Source organism: Oncorhynchus keta, chromosome 10, assembly GCF_023373465.1.
Source record: "Oncorhynchus keta strain PuntledgeMale-10-30-2019 chromosome 10, Oket_V2, whole genome shotgun sequence".
Lineage (NCBI taxonomy): Eukaryota > Metazoa > Chordata > Actinopteri > Salmoniformes > Salmonidae > Oncorhynchus > Oncorhynchus keta.
Window position 1 is genome coordinate 2,804,623 of NC_068430.1, and position 24,114 is coordinate 2,828,736.

At 43.2% G+C, this 24,114-nt stretch overlaps 1 long non-coding RNA gene across 1 annotated transcript; it reads left to right on the top strand.

The window, feature by feature from the left end:
• The first annotated feature begins 1,870 nt into the window (after positions 1 to 1,870).
• On the top strand, positions 1,871 to 7,100 carry LOC127932030 (uncharacterized). Its single transcript, XR_008143669.1, has 2 exons — positions 1,871 to 3,321; positions 3,412 to 7,100. It is a non-coding gene; the product is annotated as an uncharacterized LOC127932030 (long non-coding RNA).
• Positions 7,101 to 24,114: the final 17,014 nt, after the last annotated feature.

Consider the following 24,114-nt stretch of genomic DNA (forward strand, 5'->3'; position numbering starts at 1 on the left):
ATTTAGCTAGCCAACCTTTCAGAATGGCTTACATGTTTTACAGTACTGAGGTGTCTTATCATTTAGCTAGCCAACCTTTCAGAATATCCTACATGTTTTACAGTACTGAGGTGTCATATCATTTAGCTAGCCAACCTTTCAGAATGGCTTACCTGTTTTACAGTACTGAGGTGTCTTATCATTTAGCTAGCCAACCTTTCAAAATGGCTTACATGGTTTACAGTACTGCAGCCCAAAAGTCACCCTGGTTGTTGTTTGGTGCACTACTTTGACCATGGACCATAGGGCTCTGGTGAAAAGTATTGCACTTTCTAGGCAATAGAATACCATTTGGGATGTAGACACAGGGCTTGAGAATCAATGGCCTTTGGCTAAATTGGACTGTAGTTGTACCTTCCCTCGACCCAATTACACTGAGTGATGAACAGGTAGCATAAGGACGACCCCAGCAATAAGCACTAATACAATGTATGGTTTGAAAGGCAAGCTGGTCATAAATGTATGCAAACCTCCCTGAATAAAGCAGAGATGTCATTCCATCATTAAAATTACTATTATTATTATTATTAATATTATTATAAGTAGTAATAATAGTGGGAGTACACTAGTAGCAGTAGTAGTAGCGGTACATTAGTAGTAGTAACAGCAGTAGTAGGATTACATTATTAGTAGAAGTGCAGTAGAAGTAGTGGTAGTAGTATCAGTAGTAGTAGTAGTACAGTAGAAGTAGTAGAAGTACAGTTGTAGTACAGTAGTAGTAGTAGTAGTAGTATATTAGTAGTAGCAGTAGTATTAGTAACAGTGTAGTAGAGTAGTAGTACAGTAGTACAGCAGTACAGTAGTAGTAGAACAACAGTAGTAGTACAGTAGTAGCAGTAGTAGTAGTAGTAGTAGTAGTAGTAGTAGTAGTAGTAGTAGTAGTGTAGTAGTAGTGTAGTAGTAGTAGTAGTAGTAGTAGTAGTAGTAGTAGTAGTAGTACAGTAGTAGTAGTCGTACAGTAGTTGTAGTACAGTAGTAGTAGTAGTAGTAGTAGTACAGTACTGATGACCAGGTGGCGAATCGCATCTCTGCATGTCTGGCAGACATATCAGTGTGGATGACGGATCACCACCTCAAGCTGAACCTCGGCAAGACGGAGCTGCTCTTCCTCCCGGGGAAGGACTGCCCGTTCCATGATCTCGCCATCACGGTTGACAACTCCATTGTGTCCTCCTCCCAGAGCGCTAAGAACCTTGGCGTGATCCTGGACAACACCCTGTCGTTCTCAACTAACATCAAGGCGGTGGCCCGTTCCTGTAGGTTCATGCTCTACAACATCCGCAGAGTACGACCCTGCCTCACACAGGAAGCGGCGCAGGTCCTAATCCAGGCACTTGTCATCTCCCGTCTGGACTACTGCAACTCGCTGTTGGCTGGGCTCCCTGCCTGTGCCATTAAACCCCTACAACTCATCCAGAACGCCGCAGCCTGTCTGGTGTTCAACCTTCCCAAGTTCTCTCACGTCACCCCGCTCCTCCTCTCTCTCCACTGGCTTCCAGTTGAAGCTCGCATCTGCTACAAGACCATGGTGCTTGCCTACGGAGCTGTGAGGGGAACGGCACCTCAGTACCTCCAGGCTCTGATCAGGCCCTACACCCAAACAAGGGCACTGCGTTCATCCACCTCTGGCCTGCTCGCCTCCCTACCACTGAGGAAGTACAGTTCCCGCTCAGCCCAGTCAAAACTGTTCGCTGCTCTGGCCCCCCAATGGTGGAACAAACTCCCTCACGACGCCAGGACAGCGGAGTCAATCACCACCTTCCGGAGACACCTGAAACGCCACCTCTTTAAGGAATACCTAGGATAGGATAAGTAATCCTTCTCACCCCCCCTTTAAGATTTAGATGCACTATTGTAAAGTGACTATTCTACTGGATGTCATAAGGTGAATGCACCAATTTGTACGTCGCTCTGGATAAGAGCGTCTGCTAAATGACTTAAATGTAAATGTAAATGTAGTAGTAGTAGTAGTAGTACAGTAGTAGTAGTAAAGTAGTAGTACAGTGGAGGTACAGTTGTTGTAGTAGTAGTAGTAGTAGTACAGTAGTAGTAGTACAGTAGTAGTAGTAGTAGTTGTACAGTAGTAGTAGTACAGTAGTAGTAGTAGTAGTAGTACAGTAGTAGTACTAGTAGTAGTAGTAGTAGTACAGTAGTAGTAGTAAAGTAGTAGTACAGTTGAGGTACAGTTGTTGTAGTTGTAGTAGTAGTAGTAGTAGTACAGTAGTAGTAGTACAGTAGTAGTAGTAGTAGTTGTACAGTAGTAGTAGTACATTAGTAGTAGTAGTAGTACAGTAGTAGTAGTAGTAGTAGTAGTAGTAGTAGTAGTAGTTGTACAGTTGTAGTAGTACAGTAGTACAGTAGTAGTAGTACAGTAGTAATAGTAGTAGTAGTAGTAGTAGTACAGTAGTAGTAGTAGTAGTAGTAGTACAGTAGTAGTAGTCGTACAGTAGTAGTAGTCATACAGTAGTTGTAGTACAGTAGTGGTAGTAGTAGTAGAGTAGTAGTAGTAGTAGTAGTAGTAGTAGTAGTAGCTGTAGTACAGTAGTAGTAGTAAAGTAGTAGTACAGTTGAGGTACAGTTGTAGTAGTAGTAGTAGTAGTACAGTAGTAGTAGTAGTAGTAGTAGTTGTAGTAGTAGTACAGTAGTAGTAGTAAAGTAGTAGTATAGTTGAAGTACATTTGTAGTAGTAGTAGTAGCGGTAGTAGTACAGTAGTAGTAGTATTAGTTGTACAGTAGTAGTAGTATTAGTTGTACAGTAGTAGTAGTAGTAGTAGGAGTACTACAGTAGTAGTAGGAGTACTACAGTAGTAGTACAGTAGTAGTACAGTAGTAGTAGTAGTAGTAGTAGTAGTAGTCGTAGTAGTAGTAGTAGTAGTAGTACAGTAGTAGTAGTAAAGTAGTAGTACAGTTGAGGTACAGTTGTAGTAGTAGTAGTAGTACAGTAGTAGTAGTAAAGTACTAGTACAGTTGTAGTACAGTAGTAGTAGTACGTTAGTAGTAGTAATAGCAGTAGTAGAAATAGTTAAGTAGTGGTAGTAGTAGCAGCAATATATTAGTAGTAGTAGTAGTACAGTACTGCTGTAGTAGTAGTGGTAGTAGTAGTAGTAGTAGTAGTAGTAGTAGTAGTAGTAGTAGTAGTATATTAGTAGTAGTAGTAGTGGCAGTATATTAGTAGTAGTAGTAGGAGCAGTATAGTTGTAGTACAGTAGTACATCAGTACAGTAGTAGTAGAACAGCAGTAGTAGTACAGTAGTAGTAGTAGTAGTAGTAGTAGTAGTAGTAGTAGTAGTAGTAGTAGTAATAATAATAATAATAATATATGCCATTTAGTAGTAGTAGTAGTAGGGTGGTCCCGGGAGTAGTGCTCTAGAGCTAGTAGTAGTAGTAGTAGTAGTAGCTGTAGTACAGTAGTAGTAGTAAAGTAGTACTACAGTTGAGGTACAGTTGTAGTAGTAGTAGTAGTAGTAGTAGTAGTACAGTAGTAGTAGTACAGTAGTAGTAGTAGTAGTAGTAGTAGTAGTAGTAGTAGTAGTAGTAGTAGTAGTAGAGTTGTAGGTACAGTTGTAGTAGTAGTAGTACAGTAGTATTAGTTGTAGTAGTAGTAGTAGTAGTAGTAGTACAGTAGTAGTAGTGTAGTAGTAGTAGTACAGTAGTAGTAGTAGTAGTAGTAGTACAGTAGTAGTAGTAGTAGTAGTAGCAGTACGTTAGTAGTCGTAGTAGCAGTATATTAGTACTATTAGCAGTAACAGTATATTAGTAGCAGTAGTAGTAGCAGTATATTAGTAGTAGTAGTACAGTAGTACAGTAGTAGTAGTACAGTAGTAGTACAGTAGTCGTACAGTAGTAGTAGTAGTATAGTAGTAAAGAGTATTGTAGTAGTACAGTAGTAATAGTAGTAGTGTAGTAGTAAAGTAGTAGTACAGTAGTGTAGTAGTAGTAGTAGTAGTATATTAGTAGTAGTAGCTGTAGATCAGTAGTAGTAGCAGTACAGTAGTAGTAGTATTACAATAGTAGTAGCAGTATATTAGCAGTAGTAGTAGTATTAGTAGTAGCAACAGTATAGCAGCAGTATATTAGTAGTAGTAGTAGTAGTAGCAGTTAGTAGTAGCAGTATATTAGTAGTTATAGTATTACTGTAGTAGTAGTAGTAGTATCAGTAGTAGTAGCAGCATTTTAGTTGTAATAGTACAGTAGAAGTGGTAGAATTAGTACAGTAGTAGTAGTAGTAGTAGTAGTAGTAGTAGTAATACAGTTGAAGTAGCAGTAGTAGTAGTAGTAGTAGTAGTATCATTAGTAGTAGCAGTACATTAGTACTAGTAGTACAGTATAAGTCGTAGTAGTAGTAGTACAGTAGAAGTAGTAGTAGTAGATGTGATACAGTAGTAAAGTAGTGGTATTAGTAGTGGTAGTAGTAGTTAAGAAGTGGTACAGTAGTAGTAGTAGTGGTAGCGGTAGTGGTAGTGGTAGTCATAATACTGTACTAGTAGTATTAGTAGTAGTAGTGGTGATAGCGGAAGTCGTAGTATTTGTAAGTCGCTCTGGATAAGAGCGTCTGCTAAATGACTTAAATGTAAATGTAAATGTACTGTAGTAGTAGTAGTAGTAGTAGTAGTAGTAGTAGTAGTAGTAGTGATAGTGGTAGAAGTAGTACTGTAGTTTAAGTAGTAGTAAATTAGTCGTAGTAGTCCAATCGGCGTTGTAGTAGTAGTAGTAGTGGCGGTGAGAGTTGTAGTAGTAGTAGCAGTAGTAGTGGTAGTAGTTGTAGTAGCAGTAGTGGTAGAAGTGGTAGTAGTAGTAGTAGTAGCAGTGGTGGTAGAAGTGGTAGTAGTAGTAGTAGTAGTGGCGGTGAGAGTTGTAGTAGTAGTAGCAGTAGTAGTGGTAGTAGTTGTAGTAGCAGTAGTGGTAGAAGTGGTAGTAGTAGTAGTAGTAGCAGTGGTGGTAGAAGTGGTAGTAGTAGTAGTAGTAGTGGCGGTGAGAGTGGTAGTAGTAGCTGTATTAGCACAGTAGTAGTTAAGATGTGATACAGTAGTAAAGTTGTGGTATTAGTAGTGGTACAGTAGTGGTAAAGTAGTGGTAGTAGTAGTAGTTGTAATAGTAGTAGTAGTAGTGGTAGTACTTCTGTTAGTAGTATGTGTAATAGTCGTAATAGTAGAAGTAGTAGTAGTGGTAGTAGTAGTATGAGCGGTAGTAGTTATGTTAGTTGTAGTAGCAGTAGTAGTGGTCATAGCGGTGGTGGTAGTAGTAGTAGTAGTAGTAGTAGTAGGTGTAATAGTAGTAGTAGTTGTTGTAATAGTAGTAGTGGTAGTAGTAGTAGCGGTAGTAGTTCTGTTAGTAGTAGTAGCAGTAGTTGTGGTCATAGCAGTGGTAGTAATAGTGGTTATAGTAGCAGCGGTGAGAGAGCCGGGAGAGAGACGGAGAGAGAGACATGTCTGAAAGAGTGAAGGGAGAGAGAGATAAAAATGGAGATAGAGACTGAGATAGCGGGACAGAGCAAGAGAAAGGGGAGATAGAGACTGAGATAGCGGGACAGAGCAAGAGAAAGGGGAGATAGATAAACACCAAATAATGAATGCAGAGCAGAATTAGGACAATTCCCACCAATTATCAAAATCCAGAAAACAGCAGTTAAATTCCACAACCACTAAAAAATGAGTCATTTCTCAAACCTCCTGCCAAATGTATGACCATATTAGAGTGAAGTATTTCCCTCAGATTACACAGACCCACAAAGAATTTGAAAACAAAACCAATCTCAGTAACTCCCAAATCGACAGTATTAGGTGAAATACCACGGTGTCACCACAGCAAAAGGATTTGTGATCTGTCGCCAGAAGAAAAGGACAACCAGTGAAGAACAAATACCATTGTAAATACAACCTATATCTGTCTGTTTATTTATTTTCACTTTTGTACTTCAACTATTTGCGCATTGCTACAACATTGCCAATAATATAACATTTGAATTGTCTATATTCTATATAAGTGTAATGTAATACTGTTAATATTTGATTGTTTATTTCACACAGACAGCGTGGGGAAGAAGGCACAGCAGCGCCTCTTCAACCTCAGGAGGCTGAAGAAATTCGGCTTGTCACCAAACACACTCACAAACTTCTACAGATGCACAATCGATAACATCCTGTCGGGCTGTATCACCGCCTGGCACGGCAACTGCTCCGCCCACAACCATAAGGCTCTCCAGAGGGTAGTGAGGTCTGCACAACGCATCACCGGGGGCAAACTACCTGCCCTCCAGGACACCTACACCACCCGATGTCGCAGAAAGGCCATAAAGATCATCAAGGACAACAACCAGCCGAGCCACTGCCTGTTCACCCCGCTTTCATCCAGAAGGCGAGGTCAGTACAGGTGCATCAAAGCTGGGACCGAGAGACTGAAAAACAGCTTCTATCTCAAGGCCATCAGACTGTTAAACAGCCACCGCTAACAATGAGTGGCTGCTGCCAACATACTGACTCATCTCTAGCCACTTCAATAATGAAAAATTGTTGTAATAAATGTATCACTAGCCACTTTAAACTATGCCACTTTATACACTGTTTACATACCCTACATTACTAATCTCATATGTATATACTGTAATCTATGCCATCTACTGCATCTTGCCTAAGCCGTTCGGCCATCGCTGATTCATATATTTTTATGTATATATTCTTAATCATTTCTTAACACTTGCTTGTATTAGGTAGTTGTTGTGAAATTGTTAGGTTTGATTACTTGTTAGATATTACTGCATGGTCGGAACTAGAAGCACAAGCATTTCGCTACACTCGCATCTGTTAACCATGTGTATGTGAAAAATAAAATTTGATCTATTTCACTTGCTTTGACAATGTAAACATATGTAAACAACCTTGAACAGAAAGAGAGAGAAAACATTGCTTTTTAAAACGTTTTTGAGTGTAATATTTACTGTTAAATTCTAATTGTTTTTTTTGTGTTGTTTGTTTTTTTTCTCACTTTTGTTTATTGTTTATTTCACTTGCTTTGGAAATGTTAACACATGTTTCCCATGCCAATAAAGCCCTTTTGTAATTGAATTGAGCCAGAGGAAGATAGAGAGTGAGATAGGGAGAGAGTGAGAATGAGAGAGAGAGAGAGTGAGTCATAAAAACAAACCCTCCTCTCTGACGTCTGTTCTGCTCTGCTCTGCTCTGTTCTGTTCCCGTTCCAGTGATGCTGACTGTGATAGACACCAGATGGTAGTGTTGTGCTTGACTGGCGGAAGAATCTCCACGCTACGCCTCTCCTCTCTTCCTAGTCTTGCCTTAGCTATGCAATGTTGCATGATAACTGACGACAGAGAGACAGACAAAAGCTACTACAATAATGCAAATTCACCTTCAGCTGATAGTTATCAGATTGATTTAATCCAGAGATTAATATAATATGATATTATAAAGTATTCAGAGCCATTAGTTTTTCTCTATATTTTATTACGTTAAAAATGTTACTAACTCAAAAATGTATTTACATGTTTTTTTTCTCCTCAATCTACACCCCGTGATGACAAAGCGACAACAGGTTTTTAGAAATGTTTTGAAAAAATGTATGAAAAATACATGTAACAGAAATACTTTATATACATAAGTATTCAGAACCTTTTCTATGAGACTCGTTATTTGAGCTCAGCTGCATCCTGTTTCCATTTGGAAAGGTACACACCTGTAAGGTCCCACAGTTGGCAGTGCATGTCAGAGCAAAAATCAAGCCTTCAGGTCGAAGGAATTGTCCGTAGAGCTCTGAGACAGGATTGCCCCGAGGTACAGAACTGGGGAAGGGTAACAAAATATTTCTGCAGTATTGAAGGTCCCCAAGAACACATTGGCCTCCATTATTCTTAAATGGAAGAAGATTGGAGCCACCAAGACTCTTCTTAGAAATGGCTGCCCAGCCAAACTGAGCAATCGGGAGAAGGGCCTTGGTCAGTCAGACAGGTGACCAAGAACCCGATGGTCACTATGACAGAGCTCCAGAGTTCCTCTATGGAGATGGGAGAACCATCCAGAAGGACAACCATCTCTGCAGAACTCCACCAATCAGGCCTTTATGGTAGAGTGGCCAGACAGAAGCCACTCCCCAGTAAAAAGCACATGACAGCCTTCTTGGAGTTTTCCAAAAGGCAACTAAAGACTCTCAGACCATGATAAATACTAATCTCTGGTCTGATGAAACCAAGAAGGAACTCTTTGGCTTGAATGACAAGTGTCACGTCTGGAGGAAACCTGGCACCATCCCTACGGTGAAGCATGGTGGTGGCAGCATCATGGGATGTTTCTCAGCAGCAGGGACTGGGAGATGAGTCAGGATGGAGGGAAAGATGAACAGAGCAAAGTGCAGAGAGATCCTTTATGATAACCTGCTCCAGAGCACTCAGGACCTCAGACTTGGGCAAAGGTTCACCTTCCAACTGGACAACGGCCCTGAGCACATAACCAAGACAACGCAGGAGTGGCGTCAGGACAAGTCTCTAAATTTCCTTGAGTGGCCCACCCAGAGCCCGGACTTGAATTTGATCAAACATCCCTGGAGAGACCTGAAAATAGCTGTGTGGCGACGCTCCCTATCTAACCTGACAGAGCTGCAGAGGATCTGCAGAGAAGAATGGGAGAAAACCTATAAATACAGGTGTGCCAAGCTTGTAGCGTCATACCCAAGAAGACTCGAGGCTGTAATCGCTGCCATAGGTGCTTCAACAAGGTACTGAGTAAAATATCTGAATACTTATGTAAATGTGATTGTTTTTTCTTTGTGAGAGATTAGCAATTATTATTATTATTTTTTGTTATTATGGGATATTGTGATGTCATTATGGAGTATTGTGATGTCGTTATGGGGTATTGTGATGTAGTTATGGGAATTTCTGTGTAGATTGATAAGAAAAAAACAATGTAATCAGTTTTAGAATTAGGCTGTAATGTAAAAAATGTGGTAAAAGTCAAGAGGTCTGAATACATTCTACATGCATTGTACATACTGCATACATGTATATGAGTCCAAGATGGCGTAGCAGTGAAGACGTGTTTGTTTGTTCTCTCGTGTACACCTGAAACCCCACCTCTGTAAGGAATACCTAGGATAGGATAAGTAATCCTTCCCACTCCCCCCCTTTAAGATTTAGATGCACTATTGTAAAGTGGCTGTTCCACTGGATGTCATAAGGTGAATGCACCAATTTGTAAGTCGCTCTGGATAAGAGCGTCTGCTAAATGACTTAAATGTAAATGTAATGTACTTTTGTATTTTTCTTGTATTTTTTTGTATATATATATTTCAATTTATTTTCAATCTCTTTTCGATTTTTAATTCGATTATACCTTCCGGTAACTTGCCTCACCTAATGTGTGTAACGATCTGAGTGTAGTGGGTGAGGAGTCAGGCGCAGGAAGCAGAGAGTTCAGGTGAGTGCTTTTTAATGCACAGACAAACGGCGAACATAAGCCAACCCTCACGAACACACAGGGCGTAATGAACAAACAAATGCCCCCAAACAGGGGGACTTAAACGGTCCAGGGAAAACACACAAAATGGGAAAAACACAAAACCCATAGACGTGCACACAAGTACACTAAAACAGATGGTCACAATAATTAATCCCGCACAAGGAACTCTGCGGGCCGGCTGACTAATAAAGCCTTACTACCTAACTCAAAACAGGTGCACTCAATCAACACATAAGGAGGGGGAGAAAATAATCAGTAGCAGCTAGTAGGCCGGCGACGACGACCGCCGAGAGCCACCCGAACGGGAAGGGGAGTGTCCTTCGGTCGGAGTCGTGACAATGTGATACGGAATCGCTATTATTTTCAATTTTAGAACACATTCAAGAACCTCCAGAAGTTGACCACCTAATTAGCTACAAGCTATTTAGTCATTGTTAGCCACTGCTAGTGGCTTTTACCTTCTGCACAGATACCAGCCCTGTTTTTAGCCTGGATAATACTTGCTGGTCTACCAGTATCGGACTGTCTCTCCACAACAACGCCGGATTCCTGCCGTAATCCCTGGACCACTACTTCTGTAAGCTTGCACTCACCGTGGCACCCAGTACCGAAGCTATCCCTGAGGCCCACCTCCCGGCCTACTCCGCTGTTCACCCGAGCCCCACTCATACACGGCTAGAGCCCAATACTCCACCGGATCATTGCTATAAACTCTGGACCTTGGCAGAGGCTAATGCCACTGCCACGAAGCTAGCACCAGTTAGCCATGAGCCAGGCGCATCTCCTGGCTAGCAAACCAAATTCTACAATACCTCTTTCGCCATCTGGCTTGGATTCTCTGTCGACACGGCGCCCCGCCGCACCACCACGACTGGTCTAACGACGAATACTCCATCCGCTGTGCCTTCAACCGGCCTCCGTCGGAGCAGACGCTCCTACTAGCCCCTTGCTACTAACTTTAAACGCCGTGTCGCTAGCGGCTTCCCTGTTCCATCTACTGCTGCCCCCTGGACACTATGATCACTTGGCTACATAGCTGATGCCTGCTGGACTGTCCATTAATCACGGTACCTCATTCTGTTTATTTATTTTTTTATCTGTCGGCCCCAGCCGCGAACTCAGGCTCTGTGTGTAGTTAATCCGACCATCTCTGCCTAGTCATCGCCATTTTACCTGCTGTTGTTGTGTTAGCTGACTAGCTGTTGTTGTCTCACCTGTTGTTTTAGCTAGCTCTCCCAATCACCATCTGCGATTACTGTATGCCTCGCTGTATGTCTCTCTCAAATGTCAATATGCCTTGTATACTGTTGTTCAGGTTAGTTATCATTGTTTTAGTTTACAATGGGAGCCCCTAGTTCCACTCTTCATACCTCTGATACCTCCCATGTCCCACCTCTCACACATGCAGTGACCTCACCCATTGCCACCAGCATGTCCAAAGATACAAGCTCTCTTATCATCACCCAGTGCCTGGGCTTACCTCCGCTGTACCCGCACCCCACCATACCCCTGTCTGCGCATTATGCCCTGAATATACTCTACCACGCCCAGAAATCTGCTCCTTTTATTCTTTGTCCCCATCGCTCTAGGCGACCAGTTTTGATAGCCTTTAGCCGCACCCTCATTCTACTCCTCCTCTGTTCCGCGGGTGATGTGGAGGTAAACCCATGCCCTGCATTTCCCTAGGCACCCTCATTTGTTGACTTCTGTGATCGAAAAAGCCTGTGTCTGAATCCTGGCTTAGGAAGGCCACCAAAGATTCTGAGATTTCCATACCCAACTATAACATTTTGCGTCAAGATAGAACTGCCAAAGGGGGAGGAGTTGCAGTCTACTGCAGAGATAGCCTGCAAAGTAATGTCATACTTTCCAGGTCCATACCCAAACAATTCGAACTTCTAATTTTAAAAATTAATCTCTCCAGAAATAAGTCTCTCACTGCTGCTGCCTGCTACCGACACCCCTCAGCTCCTGTGGTCCTTCTGTAGCTCAGTTGGTAGAGCATGGCGCTTGTAACGCCAGGGTAGTGGGTTCGATTCCCGGGACCACCCATACGTAGAATGTATGCACACATGACTGTAAGTCGCTTTGGATAAAAGCGTCTGCTAAATGGCATATATTATTATATTATATATTAAGCTCCTAGCTGTGCCCTGGATACCATTTGTAAATTGATCGCCCCCTATCTAGCTTCAGAGTTTGTTCTGTTCGGTGACTGGAATATGCTTAAAGCAGTCCTACAATCTAAGCTAGATGCCTTCAATCTCACACAAATCATCAAGGAACCCACCAGGTACAACCCTAAATCTGTAAACAAGGGCACCCTCATAGACGTTATCCTGACCAACTGGCCCTCCAAATACACCTCCGCTGTCTTCAATCAGGATCTCAGCGATCACTGCCTCATTGCCTGTATCCGCTACGGGTCCGCAGTCAAACGACCACCCCTAATCACTGTCAAACGCTCCCTAAAACACTTCTGTGAGCAGGCCTTTCTAATCGACCTGGCCCGGGTATCCTGGAAGCATATTGACCTCATCCCGTCAGTTGAGGATGCTTGGTCATTCTTTAAAAGTAACTTCCTCTCGATCTTAGATAAGCATGCTCCGTTCAAAAAATGCAGAACTAAGAACAGATATAGCCCTTGGTATACTCCAGACCTGACTGCACTTGACCAGTGCAAAAATATCCTGTGGCGGACTGCAATAGCATCAAATAGTCCCCGCGATATGCAAATGTACAGGGAAGTCAGGAACCAATACACGCAGTCAGTCAGGAAAGCAAAGGCCAGCTTTTTCAAGCAGAAATTTGCATCCTGTAGCTCTAACTCCAAAACGTTCTGGGACACTGTAAAGTCCATGGAGAACAAGAGCACCTCCTCCCAGCTGCCCATTGCACTAAGGCTAGGTAACACGGTCACCACCGATAAATCCATGATAATCGAAAACTTCAACAAGCATTCCTCAACGGCTGGCCATGACTTCGTTCTGGCTACTCCAAACTCGGCCAACAGCCCCCCGCAGCTACTCGCCCAAGCCTCCCCAGATTCTCCTTTACCCAAATCCAGATAACAGATGTTCTGAAAGAGCTGCAAAACCTGGACCCGTACAAATCAGCTGGGCTTGACAATCTGGATCCTCTATTTCTGAAACTATCCGCCACCATTGTCGCAACCCCTATTACCAGCCTGTTCAACCTCTCTTTCATATCGTCTGAGATCCCCAAGGATTGGAAAGCTGCAGCGGTCATCAAAGGGGGAGACACCCTGGACCCAAACTGTTACAGACCTATATCCATCCTGCCCTGCCTATCTAAGGTCTTCGAAAGCCAAGTCAACAAACAGATCACTGACCATCTCGAATGCCACCGTACCTTCTCCGCTGTGCAATCTGGCTGTGCACGGTCACGGGTGCACCCCAGCCACGCTCAAGGTACTAAACGATATCATAACTTCCATCGATAAAAGACAGTACTGTGCAGCCATCTTCATCGACCTGGCCAAGGCTTTTGACTCTGTGAATCACCATATTCTTATCGGCAGACTCAGTAGCCTCGGTTTTTCTAATGACTGCCTTGCCTGGTTCACCAACTACTTTGCAGACAGATTTCAGTGTGTCAAATCGGAGGGCATGTTGTCCGGTCCTCTGGCAGTCTCCGTGGGGGTGCCACAGGGTTCAATTCTCGCGCCGACTCTTTTCTCTGTATATATCAATTATGTTGCTCTTGCTGCGGGCGATTCCCTGATCCACCTCTACGTAGACGACACCATTCTGTATACTTCTGGCCCTTCCTTGGACACTGTGCTATCTAACGTCCAATCGAGCTTCAATGCCATACAACACTCCTTCCGTGGCCTCCAACTGCTCTTAAACGCTAGTAAAACCAAATCATGCTTTGCAACCGTTCGCTGCCTGCACCCGCACGCCTGACCAGCATCACCACCCTGGATGGTTCCGACCTAGAATATGTGGACATTTATAAGTACCTAGGTGTCTGGCTAGACTGTAAACTCTCCTTCCAGAATCATATCAAACATCTCCAATCTAAAATCAAATCTAGAGTCGGCTTTCTATTTCGCAACAAAGCCTCCTTCACTCACTCACGCTGCCAAACTTACCCTAGTAAAACTGACCATCTTACCGATCCTCGACTTCGGCGATGTCATCTACAAAATAGCTTCCAATACTCTACTCAGCAAACTGGATGCAATTTATCACAGGGCCATCCATTTTGTTACTAAAGCACCTTATAACACCCACCACTGCGACCTGTATGCTCTAGTCGGCTGGCCCTCGCTACATATTCGTCGCCAGACCCACTGGCTCCAGGTCATCTACAAGTCCATGCTAGGTAAAGCTCCGCCTTATCTCAGTTCACTGGTCACGATGGCAACGCCCACCCATAGCATGCGCTCCAGCAGGTGTATCTCACTGACCATCCCTAAAGCCAACACCTAATTTGGCCGCCTTTCCTTCCAGTTCTCTGCTGCGTGTGACTGGAACGAATTGCAAAAATCGTTGAAGTTGGAGACTTTTATCTCCCTCACCAACTTTAAACATCTGCTATCTGAGCAGCTAACCGATCGCTGCAGCTGTACATAGTCCATCTGTAAATAGCCCACCCAATGTACCTACCTCATCCCCATACTGCTTCTATTTAGTTGCTTTTCTGCTCTTTTGCACACCAGTATCTCTACCTGCACATGTTCATCTGATCATTTATCACTCCAGTGTTAATCTGCTAAGTTGTAATTATTCGCCTACCTCCTCATGCCTTTTGCACACAATGTATATAGACTCTCTTTTTTTCCTACTGTGTTATTGACTCGTTTATTGTTTACTCCATGTGTAACTCTGTGTTGTCTGTTCACACTGCTATGCTTTATCTTGGCCAGGTCGCAGTTGTAAATGAGAACTCGTTCTCAACTAGCCTACCTGGTTAAATAAAGGTGTTCTCAACTAGGCTACCTGGTTAAATAAAGGTGTTCTCAACTAGCCTACCTGGTTAAATAAAGGTGTTCTCAACTATTAAATAAAGGTGTTATCAACTAAAATAAACTGTTCTCAGCCTACCTGGTTAAATAAAGGTGTTCTAAACTAGCCTACCTGGTTAAATAAAGGTGTTCTCAACTATTAAATAAAGCCTACCTGGTTAAATAAAGGTGTTCTCAACTGGCCTACCTGGTTAAATAAATAAAGGTGTTTTCAACTATTAAATAAAGGTGTTATCAATAGCCTACCTGGTTAAATAAAGGTGTTCTCAACTATTAACGAAATAAAGGTGTTCTCAACTACCTGGTTAAATAAAGGTGTTCTCAACTAGCCTACCTGGTTAAATAAAGGTGTTCTCAACTATTAAATAAAGGTGTTCTAAACTAGCCTACCTGCCTACCTGGTTAAATAAAGGTGTTCTCAACTGGCCTACCTGGTTAAATAAAGGTGTTTTCAACTAGCCTACCTGGTTAAATAAAGGTGTTCTCAACTAGCCTACCTGGTTAAATAAAGGTGTTCTCAACGAGCCTACCTGGTTAAATAAAGGTGTTTTCAACTAGCCTACCTGGTTAAATAAAGGTGTTCTCAACTAGCCTACCTGGTTAAATAAAGGTGTTCTCAACTAGCCTACCTGGTTAAATAAAGGTGTTCTCAACTAGCCTACCTGGTTAAATAAAGGTGAAATAAAAAATATATAAAATAATAATATATATACTCGATCTACATGGCTCTGTTTTTTCTAAACCTTTATTTAACTAGGCAAGTCAGTTAAGAACAAATTCTTAATCTCTCTGTGGGAGAGACATGGTGCAGTGTTGATACTGTTCAGACACACAGTTTGTTCAGAGGAGGCTGGTGGCAGGGGCTGTAGGAGGAAGAGCTCACGGTAACGGGTGAAATGGAATTAATGGAACGGAGTCTATGTGGTTTCCATATGTTTGATGTGTTTGATACAGTCCATTTATTCCATTCCAGTCATTACAATGAGCCCGTCGTCCTATAGGACCTCCCACCAGCCTCCACTGGTACAGTTGTTTTCTTTCTATTTGACTGTAGATGTAGGACTCCGTGAATTCGAAAAGACTTGGCCTGAGCAGCTTCGTTCCAGTTGTTTACAGCTCTAAACACAGTTTAGGTTCCAATGGTGCATCTGATAAACGATGGCTAGAAAAAAACTAACAAATACTGCTTCTAATAGTTGTCTCACCTCGCCCTCCCTCTGTCCTTCCCATCCTTGGGTGTGTGTGTGTGACCAGCTGAATAATGAGACAGTAGAGAGCTGAGTGAGGTTGAATTGACGCTTCCTCGGTGTGACAGAGTCCTCTCACCTTGCCCTTAGTCCAGACCACTGCTGGGAACTGTGGCTGTGATGTCCACTCTCCTCTGCTCATCCACTCCTCTCCTCCTGACCATCAGTGATCCTCACCATATTGCTGCATCACTGTGTACCCTGAGGATGGTCACATTCATTCACTCTCCCACCCACATTGTACAGCACACACACGCACGCACACACACACACATGCACGCACGCACACACACGCGCACACACACACACACACACACACACAGTCTGACAATCACCCTGCCCAGACTTGCCTTTCTTCCTTATATATATTTTCAAAAGGACAACTAACGAGACCAGTCAAAGACCCAGTTTTGAACATATTTTAAAAAAACAGGAATAATTTCTGTATAATGCATTTTGCATTGATTTATGTATTTTGAAAGATGCATATATATTCAAAACGTGATTGCTGACAAGCAAAACATTTTGTGACTAATGAAACAAATACAAAAAATATTGTTTTAATTTTAAGATGAGACCACACAGTTAACAAAGTCTGGTAAATATACCTGGTGGGTTGATCACAATCACAATTTTATTTTATATTTATTTAACTAGTTAAAGTCAGTTAAAGAACACATTCTTATTTTCAATGACGGCCTAGGAACAGTGGGGTTAACTGCCTGTTCAGGGGCAGAATTATAGTTTTGTACCTTATCAGCTCGGGGATTTGAACTTGCAACTTTCCGGTTACCACTAGGCTACCCTGCCGCCCCAATATGATATGCAAACATAATAACGTAATTTTAGTGACAATTTCAGTTTCATTACTTGATAATGTGATTATCTACAGTCTGGTCTGGATATATCAGTAATGACTGAGACAATGTGATTATCTACAGTCTGGTCTGGATAGATCAGTAATGACTGAGACAATGTGATTATCTACAGTCTGGTCTGGATAGATCAGTAATGACTGAGACAATGTGATTATCTACAGTCTGGTCTGGATAGATCAGTAATGACTGAGACAATGTGATTATCTACAGTCTGGTCTGGATAGATCAGTAATGACTGAGACAATGTGATTATCTACGGTCTGGTCTGGATAGATCAGTAATGACTGAGACAATGTGATTATCTACAGTCTGGTCTGGATAGATCAGTAATGACTGAGACAATGTGATTATCTACGGTCTGGTAGAAATGTCATTGAAAGAAAATGTTGTCGTTTTAATGCTAATTTCCTGCAATTCCACACATTTTGCGTTTGGGTGGAGAGAAAATGTTGTCGTTTTAAAGCCAGGGAAAATGTTGTCGTTTTAAAGCTAATTTCCTGCAATAATACACTTTTTGCCATGTCTTGTGTGTGTTCATGTGATATCTGAGTGACTCTTTGATGAAATCATTTTCTGTTGTAACAATCAGTTCACAGTAGGAGTCAAGCCAAGATACAGATACTTCGGAAAATATTCAGACCCCTTGACTTTTTTTCCACATTAAAAAAAAAAGTTACAACGTTATTCTACAATTTATTAAATAAATTGAGAAATTGAGAAAAATGTAATACATTTTGTCCCCCTGTTGGATAGAGTTTGTAGTTGTTAACAACGTTCCAGTAGAAGTTGAAATGTCCCTAGGCCTTGTTGTCACTAGCTTCAGTACCACTGTCATAGCCTGGCACCCACATCTGTCTCTACAACAATGTGACAATGGCCATAGGAGTTGACAAGACAGCACAAACAGATCTGGGACCAGGCTACCGCAGTTGTAAGCATAGCTTAATAAATAGATATCTGTCATTTGTCCAAATGCTTAATCAATATTGATGCATGAGCAACTGCTCTCTCTTGCATTCTATCCCCCTAGCTACAGTCAGTAAGTGTCTCTAGGTATTGGGGCATATACATTATTATAGGGCATTATACAACCAACAGCTGGAGAACACTTCATTAGAGAATAGTCTACCCTCAGCCACTGCAGCAGAAGAGTGGTGCGTGAATCCCTAATCTCCTCTCCATCTCTCCTCTCGACAACCAGCTGACTGAATGCCCAGTGGGCAAGACGAGCCCTCCATACTCCCTCTAATAAACGCTGTCAACAGTAATAACTTACTCCAGCATTTAGATCAATCCTCTGATGATAGACGAACACGCTGCTGAGCCAGCTAGCCACTAGCATTCAGTGCATGTCCATTGTTTTGTTTTGTGGAACTTGTGCCAACAGAGAGTAGACGGAGAGGGGAGAGAGAGAGAGATGCTGTGACCTGGTCATTTGGGAGGGGTAATAGAGTGTTAAATGTTAGCTGTGTCATGAAGGTAATTTTATTTTAAATCAATAGGAGTGTCTTTCCACAAATGTGGTGCCTTCTGAAAAGCGTAAAATGGGTAAAAAAAAAAACAACAACATATTTTTTAGTGACAATGGGCATCTTTTTTTTTTTTTTTTTTTTACAAAGATGTCATTTAATCGTTACATTCTGTCAAAAAGAGCACATGACGAGTTTAATTCCAAATATCTACATCCACACATTTTTAACATTTGTGTTTTTTTTCATCAGAAATTATGTTTATTTACTTTCACGTGTAGAATGTAAGAATTACTGTAAATCACTCTGGATAAGAGCATCTGCTAAATTACTCAAATGTTAATATTTTAAAAAGATGATAACATATTACAGTACTGATTTATTGCATTTATATGTATATATATATATATATATATATATATATATATATATATATATATATATATATATATATATATGTGTGTGTGTGTGTGTGTGTGTGTGTGTGTGTGTGTGTGTGTGTGTGTGTGTGTGTGTGTGTAACGGATGTGAAACGGCTAGCTAGTTAGTGGTGGTGCGCGCTAAATAGCGTTTCAATCATTCAATCAGTGACGTCACTTGCTCTGAGACCTTGAAGTAGTGGTTCCCTTTGCTCTGCAAGGGCCGCGGCTTTGTGGAGCGATGGGTAACGATGCATCGTGGGTGACTGTTGTTGATGTGTGCAGAGGGTCCCTGGTTTGCGCCCGGGTATGGGCGAGGGGACGGTCTAAAGTTATACTGTTACATGTTTATTTCAACTTTCATTTGGGGCGGCAGGGTAGATGGTTAGAGCGATTAGAGCATTGGCCTAGTAACCGGAAGGTTGCAATTTCAAATCCCCGAGCTGACAAGATACAAATCTGTTGTTCTGCCCCTGAACAGGCAGTTAACCCACTGTTCCTAGGCCGTCATTGAAAATAAGAATTTGTTCTTAACTGACTTGCCTAGTTAAATAAAAATAAAATGTATTTCATGCAAAAAACACATTTCCAATTCACAAATAATAAACACTTGTACGTGTGTTAAACAGAACAAATGTAAGCACCCACCTAATTATTATTAGAGAATCTTGTTTCTCATGGTCTGAGAGTTTTTTTTAGGTGACATTTGGCAAACTCCAAGAGGGCTGTCATGTGTCTCTCACTGAGGAGTGGCTGCCATCTGGCCACTCTACCATAAAGGTCTGCTTGGTGGAGTGCTGCAGAGATGGTAGTTCTTCTAGAAGTTTCTCCACAGAGGAATGCTAGATCTCTGACAGAGTGACCATTGGGTTCTTGGCCTTTCTCCCCCGATTGATCAGTTTGGCCAGGTGGCCAGCTCTAGGAAGACTCTTGTTGGTTCCAAACTTCTTCCATTTAAGAATGATACAGGCCACTGTTCTTGGGGACCTTTGATGCTGCAGAAATTTTGGGGTACTTTTTGGGAATGAAATAATGTTAGTTAGGGAGCCAATAAACCTACTGAAGCCGTTCATGTTTGAGCCCAGATCAAAGAGTTTGTGCTTGTAGCAGTAACAACACAGATAGGCTGCCTGAAACACCTCACCTTTTTACGAAAAGTTTTCTCACCTTCACCTCACCTTTCTCTAAGCAGGTCAGGGACAAAGTTGTGGAGAAGTACAGATCAGGGTTGGGTTACAAAAAAAATATCCAAAAACTTTGACCATCCCACGGAGCACCATTAAATCCATTTCTAAAAAATGGAAAGAATATGGCACCTGCCAAGAGAGGGCCGCCCACCAAAATCCACGGACCAGGCAAGGAAGGCATTAATCAGAGAGGCAACAAAGAGACCAAAGATAACCATGAAGGAGATGCAAAGCTCCACAGCAGAGATTGGAGTATGTGTCCATAGGAACACTTAAAGCCTTACACTCCACAGAGCTGTTTTTTACTGAAGAGTTGCCAGAAAAAAGCCATTGCTTAAATAAAAAAATAAGCAAACGCGTTTGGTGTTCGCCAAAGGCATGTGGGAGACTCCCCAAACATATGGGAGAAGGTACTCTGATAAGATTAAACTAAAATTGAGCTTTTAGGCCACCAAGAAATACACTATGCCTGGCACAAACCCAACACCTCTCATCACCCCCCAAGTACACCATCCCCAGCATGGTGGTGGCAGCATCATGCTGTGGGGTTGTTTTTCATTGGCATGGACTGGGAAACTGGTCAGAATCGAAGGAATGATAGATGGTGCTAAATACAGGGAAATTCTTGAGGGAAACCTGTTTTACTGCTAAACTACAAAGCATTACATGGGCTTGCTCCTACCTATCTCTCTGATTTGGTCCTGCCGTACATACCTACACGTACGCTACGGTCACAAGACGCAGGCCTCCTAATTGTCCCTAGAATTTCTAAGCAAACAGCTGGAGGCAGGGCTTTCTCCTATAGAGCTCCATTTTTATGGAACGGTCTGCCTACCCATGTCAGAGACGCAAACTCGGTCTCAACCTTTAAGTTTTTACTGAAGACTCATCTCTTCAGCGGGTCATATGATTGAGTGTAGTCTGGCCCAGGAGTGGGAAGGTGAACGGAAAGGCTCTGGAGCAACGAACTGCCCTTGCTGTCTCTGCCTGGCCGGTTCCCCTCTTTCCACTGGGATTATCTGCCTCTAACCCTATTACAGGGCTGAGTCACTGGCTTACTGGTGCTCTGTCATGCCTTCCCTAGGAGGGGTGCGTTACTTGAGTGGGTTGAGTCACTGATGTGATCTTCCTGTCTGGGTTGGTGCCCCCCCTTGGGTTGTGCCGTGACGGAGATCTTTGTGGGCTATACTCGGCCTTGTCTCAGGATGGTAAGTTGGTTGTTAAAGATATCCCTCTAGTGGTGTGGGGGCTGTGCTTTGATAAAGTGGGTGGGGTTATACCCTTCCTGTTTGGCCCTGTCCGGGGGTGTCCTCGGATGGGGCCACAGTGTCTCCTGACCCCTCCTGTCTCAGCCTCCAGTATTTATGCTGCAGTAGTTTGTGTCGGGGGGCTAGGGTCAGTTTGTTATATCTGGAGTACTTCTCCTGTCCTATTCGGTGTCCTGTGTGAATCTAAGTGTGCGTTCTCTAATTCTCTCCTTCTTTCTTTCTCTCTCTCGGAGGACCTGAGCCCTAGGACCATGCCCCAGGACTACCTGACATGATGACTCCTTGCTGTCCCCAGTCCACCTGGCCATGCTGCTGCTCCAGTTTCATCTGACCTGAGCCCTAGGACCATGCCCCAGGACTACCTGACATGATGACTCCTTGCTGTCCCCAGTCCACCTGGCCATGCTGCTGCTCCAGTTTCAACTGTTCTGCCTTACTATTATTTGACCATGCTGGTCATTTATGAACATTTGAACATCTTGGCCATGTTCTGTTATAATCTCCACCCGGCACAGCCAGAAGAGGACTGGCCACCCCACATAGCCTGGTTCCTCTCTAGGTTTCTTCCTAGGTTTTGGCCTTTCTAGGGAGTTTTTCCTAGCCACCGTGCTTCTACACCTGCATTGCTTGCTGTTTGGGGTTTTAGGCTGGGTTTCTGTACAGCACTTTGAGATATCAGCTGATGAAGGGCTATATAAATACATTTGATTTGATTTGATTTTTGATTTGTTTCAGTCTTCCAGAGATTTGAGACTGGGACAGAGGTTCACCTACCAGCTGGACAATTTACCCTATGCATATTGCTAAAGCAAAACTTGAGTAGTTTAAGGGGAAACATTTAAATGTTTTGGAATGGTCTAGTCAAAGCCCAGACCTCAATCCAATTGAGAATCTGTGGTATGACTTAAAGATTGCTGTACACCAGCAGAATCCATCCAACTTGAAGGAGCTGGAGCAGTTTTCCCTTGAAGAATGGGCAAAAATCCCATTGGCTAGATGTGCCAAGCTTGCATACCGTAGTAACATGAAAGGCGCTCTTCTCAGCCTTGACATAAATATCGTGGTTCTGTAGCCGTTGGAGGACCTGTTGCAATGGAATGAGAGTAGATCAAGATATTGTCAATGTACACGATGAGGAACTGATTGATCATGTCCTGAATAACTTCATTCATGAAGGACTGGAAGACTGCAGGACATTGGTGAGACCGTAGGGCATAACCAGGTATTCGTAGTGACCCCTAGCAACGATGAACTCTGTTTTCCACTCATCCCCACTTCATATACAAACCAGGTTGTATGCACTACGTAGGTCCAGCTTAAAGTAGATGGTATCCTGTCCAACTTGTTCTAGTGCGGCCGGCATGAGAGGAAGAGGGAAGCAATTCTTGATAGTAAGGTCATTGAGGGGTCGGTAATCTATGCAGGGACTGAGACTGCCATCCTTTTTTTCCCCACAAAGAAGAAACTGGCTGCAGCCGGAGATGTGGATGGACGGATGAATCCCATGTTCGAGGTCCTCTTCTATATAGGTGTACATAGCCTCATTCACTGGGATAGACAAGGGGTAGATCTGACCCTTAGGGGGCGATGCCCCAGGAAGGAGGACGATCATGCAGTCCTCCGGGCAATGATGGGGCAAAATGGACGCCTTTTCCTTGTTGAAGACACTCAGGAACTGGGCATATACAGGTGGGTTGTGGGTTGGACTGGCAGACTCAGATCCTTCTATAGAGGTGGCTCGACAGGCTAGAATGAAGCAGTTGTTAAAACAGGCGGGAGACCATGACAGCAGTTCCCCTTGTCGCCGGGAGATGGCAGGGTCGTGAAGGCTTAGCCAGGGGTGACCAAGGAGGAGGGGTTCTTTAGACAAACACAACACCATTAAATGAACACCATTAAATGGGTGATATTTCCGGGTCATGCGAGTTAAGGGACCAGTTCCGAGAGATTGTCCATCCAGCGCATTAATCCTAAATGGAGGATTGACAGGGATTAGTTTGACTCTGAACTGCTGTGTCAACTGTCCGTCAATGAAATTACCTGCGTTACCTGAGTCCACTAGTCCCTCCACAAACTGTGTGACCCCATTAGCAGAAAGAAGAGCCGGGATACAAAAATTATTTTTGGTAATATTTAAAAACATAGAGATGCCTACCTGGTCATCCCTTCGTGGGGGGAGGGGGGTGTTTGGTCATCCCTTCGTGGGGGGGGGGGCGACGACGAATAGAACAGCTATTGAGTAGGGGATTACTCTCTCCACAATAGAGGCACAGGTTTCACATGAAGTCCGATGTCTCTCGGCAGGTGTGAGAGGGGTGCAGCCAAGTTGCATGAGGCTATTAGACCGTGGGTTGATGAGAGAAGGGCTTGGAAGACTCACAGGCCACGGGCAACAGTATAGGTCTGCGGTCTACCAGTAGGTTGCCAATGGATATGGACATCCGGATGTATTGGTTCGGGTCCGTTAAATCTCCTCTGCAGGCCAGTTCGGTCTGTATCTCCTGATTTAGACCCCTCTGGTAGACTGTAAGGAGCGCTGGGTCACTCCATCCACTGTCGACAGCCATGGTACGGAACTCAAGGGCGTACTTACTGGTGAGCGACGGCCTTGTCGCAGCTCACATAACAGTTCCCCCGTTGTGACGACCTATAGCCGAATGGTCGAACACCAGAGAGCGTGGAAACGGATCAGAACAGATCAGAATTTTGAGAGGCCCACAGGGCTGTGCCCCAATCCAGAGCTTTGCCTGTGAGTAGGGAGAAATCCAGCCTGGCTTTCTCAGAGGTGAAGTCAGCGGGGTGATGGTCTATGTACAGGTTACACTGCATGAGAAATCCTTGACACTTCCCCAGGGAGCCGTCATATTTATTAGGCATGGATATGGGGAGATGAACAAGGGGAGGCTGTGGCATCTGATATCAGTGAAGCAGGAATGGACTGGCGAAAGTGTTCGCAGAGTTCATTAATTCGTTTCTCCTGTCGGGTTAGACATAGCTGCAGCTTCTCTGAATCCATCTGTAGTTGTTGGTGAGGTGTTCTGTAATGAACATGATGGGAGACAGAGAGCTGGTTTAAAGCGCAGGGCGCAGCAGGTGTTTATTAGTAAAGGACCACAGGAGGAGGCAGGTAGCTGGGTCCAGGGGCAGAAG